The 3,637-nt window shown below is 42.8% G+C and overlaps 1 long non-coding RNA gene across 1 annotated transcript in view; it reads right to left on the bottom strand.

Moving 5' to 3' along the window:
• Positions 1–3,637, bottom strand: part of LOC132248336 (uncharacterized) — a 176,620-nt gene that overhangs the window by 99,437 nt on the left and 73,546 nt on the right. The window lies entirely within an intron of this gene.

Here is a 3,637-nt window from a genome sequence, read left to right as displayed (position 1 = left end):
TGTATTGAATATCCCTAGAAAAAGAATTAGCCTGTCATCTGAGAAAAATCAGGACAGAGATACAGGAGAGTACATGCAATTGCTACTCAACATGTCTAGGCACAAAACAGGTAGGACAAGGCCTTCAGTTCTAAAGACTGCTCAATATGCCCCAAATCTGAAAGGTTCAAATCAGTGCACACACAAAGGAAACCAGGCTTAAACAGAGCTGGAAAATCATCCTTTAAACTTCTGTGGGTTTAAAGTCTCATGTTCACTCATCTGAAACTCTAGTGAATCAGAAACCATATTGCAGAGTTATTGTGTACAGAAAACATTCTGACCAAACCAGCTTTTACTCCATTTCACTACAATTAGTGATGTACTGAGGCAGGAGAGTTCAGCTTCAGCACTCTTGAAATGTTGCTTTTTAAAAGGTTTTACTTTAGCACCTAATCATGCACATGGCTAAATGCCTGCATAACAGCATGATAAACAGAGTCTTTTGGTTCAAATTGATGTCTTCTATTAGACCAACTTGGAGGTGGATTGATGTTTCTAGCAAGCTTTCAGATAGCATAGTATCCTTTTTCAAGCTAAGTGGAGTGCAGAAGGGGGTGATTCCCCTGTGTATAGTGGGGAATCTGTCAGTAGTCTATCTGCATAACTGCATGGCATTCTCCATGCCCAGAGATAGCACATCAAGCTCTTACTGCCAACACACTTCAGCCCTTTAGCATGATGTTTTTTGCATTAGAGGTTTGACTCTAAACTTATTTGAGATATTTTAATGAAAAATTAAACATGAGCAACAACATAACTCTTTCTTTTTACTACGTGGGTGTTATAGATTATAAAATTATAATCCCATTTTACTCTTCCTCCCATTAAATGATGCAATATCATCTTGAGATGTTAATTTCCTAGCAAAGGTCGAAAAGTACCTAACTAAATGTGGTGTTACTATTTACCTTTAAAACATCATAAAGGCACTTAAAATGGGAGCATTCACCCATTAAAGGGTGTTAACCCATGCTCAGTACCCTCTAAATCAGCATTTCACAACCTGTGGGTCACAACCCAAGAGTGGGTAGCAAGAATATTTCAAAGGGTCACGAGCTGCAGCAGGGCAGAGGAGCAGCAGGAAGGTGCCTGCCCCTTCCAGTGGGGGAAAGGAATGGGGGAGAGCTGCATGGCTGGGCTGGCGGCCCTGCGGCTGGTGCCCATGCTTACAGGAACAGGGCAGCCAGGAGACCCTGCTCAGGGGGTGGGGATGGGCCATGACCAGGCTGCCTGGCATAGCACAGAAGCCCCAGCTCAAGGCAAGAGGTATGCCACAGGCCTCTCCTCCTCCTACCTCCAGCCCATGCCATGGTTGGACTCACTTTGCTACTGTCCACATGAGCTGGAGCCGCCACAGCCACTGTGCTCTGGCCCAAGTAGGATGGGGGCAGATGGGGGCCCCTCTGGCAGCGCTGGGGATGGGACACTACCATGGCCCAGGGAAGCCAGGGACTGGGGGTTGGGTACTGCAGGATCAGGGGTGTGTGGCTGAGGACAGGCCATGGATCTTTGCAAATAGGTCCCAGAAGGAAAAAGGCTGAGAACCACTGCTTTAAATGCTTCAAAGTTATGCCACTTCAAGTGAGGATTATTTTTTATCTGTTTTACCTAAGTCATTCTAGGATATTGTTAGTCTGCTCTGGGGTGATAAAACAATCTAACATTCTTCCAGCACGCCATTCCCAGCCCTTCCCACTTCTTGTCTCCATGGGCAAATTTTCAACCCTCCTGAACTCTACTGTTCATGGGAGTGGTGCTGGCCCCAAGCCAACACCCACTCCTGCCTGAGAGGGTGTGACCACAGTACACCCTGGCCACTCTGAGCACCTACATACAGATCACCAGTTTGCTGTTTGCTTTAGCACCCCTGTGTGAACAGCAACAACAGTCCTACTCCCTACTTCTGTAAAGACAATAAGCCAGAGAATGGAAACCATTGCCTGGCTTCGTCTCAGCTCTGCTCCAGTGCAGCATGCATACAGCAAACCCGCTGGTCTCAGCTGTACTCTGGTGTAGCATACAGCAGGCCCCCTGGGTCTTAGCACTGCCCCATTGTGGCATGCATGTAACAAACCTACTGGGTCTCAGCTCTGCCTGAGGGAAAGTGCTAATCCACCCTTTCCCCCTCTCCCCTAATCAAATCTCAGTTCAGTGAAATGTGCAAGATGTTGGTCCTTTTTTTTTTTTACATTCTTTTTTTTTTCACTCCTTTCTCTTTATGTCTCTTTATTTCTCCCCCTTTCCCATTCACTTCAATCAGTTTATTTTCAAGACTTTTCCCTTCCCACCCATGACACTAGTTGGCTCCTGCTGGCTGCAGAGTGAAAGAGGCTACAGTTCCATGGTGATTTCTCCTCCTCTGAGCTGCATGCCACCACCCATCCCCACTTTCCTCTCCCACCCCAGATGAAGGATAGAGTCCCAGCTCCTGTCCATGCCCCTGCTCACCAGGCCCTCTAGTGACAAGACATAGTTGTGCAGGTTTGAGCTAGCATTAAGCCTTAACTGCTCTAAAACTATTCTAACTTTATGATGGCATTACATTCTACAGATTTAATATGCTTTAAAGGTATGCTTTAAAAGTATGCTTTAAAGGTAAACCTGTAACCCTAATGGACCTGCTGAACTCTTGGCAAAGGCTATGCAAATTCAAAAAAATCTTTCATAATAAGATTCACAGAGATTTTGTCTTCAAACAGACCCTAAGTTATCAGAATATATCAAAGTAATTAAATTCAATATGACAATACAGTGACATAAAGTGACATGAAAAAAATCTTTAGAAGCATAAATAGAAGTTATATTCCTTTGTGTTTCCTTCCACTGATAGTATTTGATTAATCTATAAAAAGAGTTTAAAAAACAATCAACTCAAAACAATTCTAAAGACTAGATTGTGTCACTCTTATGCTGAAGAATAGTATCTCATTTTTCAAGCATTCATATTCACTTCAGTGTAAGTGCTCTTAAAATAAAGCTCAATGTGAAAAAGTTGGCAGAATCTAATTTCCTTGTATACATTCAAAGCTGGATACAATGAGCACTCTTATAAATATGCATGTGCATGTGAGACACTGAAAAAAATCACTGCATTTCCATGCTTAGCAGCCATGTTTTAAGCACATTTACACTGGTATAAATGCAGAATAACTAAATGAACCTCAGATATTATCCACACTTACAAATAATGTGCCAGATCAAAATCTGATCTTTTGTGAGTTTACAAGTATTTTTGAGAACATACACCTCCCCCTGCAACACAAATCAAAATTGTGACTTTATGTAGAAGATTAAACTATAAAGAACTGTAAGGTGAATACAAAACTGGTTGGATCATTGTGTGCAATAAGTAGTCATCAATGGCTTAGTCTAGTTGGGAGGAGATATTGAGTGGGGTTCCCCAGGGGTCCGTCCTGGGTCCAGTATTGTTCAATATTTTATTAATGATTCAGACAATGGGGCTGAGGTCACACTTAAAAAATATGCAGACAACACCAAATTGGGTGCAGCTGTGGACACTCTGGAGGGTACTGGTAAGATCCAGAATGACCTAGATAAACTGGATCAGAACTGATTAGATGAAATTCATTAAGAA

This window comes from Alligator mississippiensis, chromosome 2 (genome assembly GCF_030867095.1).
Source record: "Alligator mississippiensis isolate rAllMis1 chromosome 2, rAllMis1, whole genome shotgun sequence".
NCBI lineage: Eukaryota > Metazoa > Chordata > Crocodylia > Alligatoridae > Alligator > Alligator mississippiensis.
This window is presented reverse-complemented; position numbering and strand designations above follow the sequence as displayed.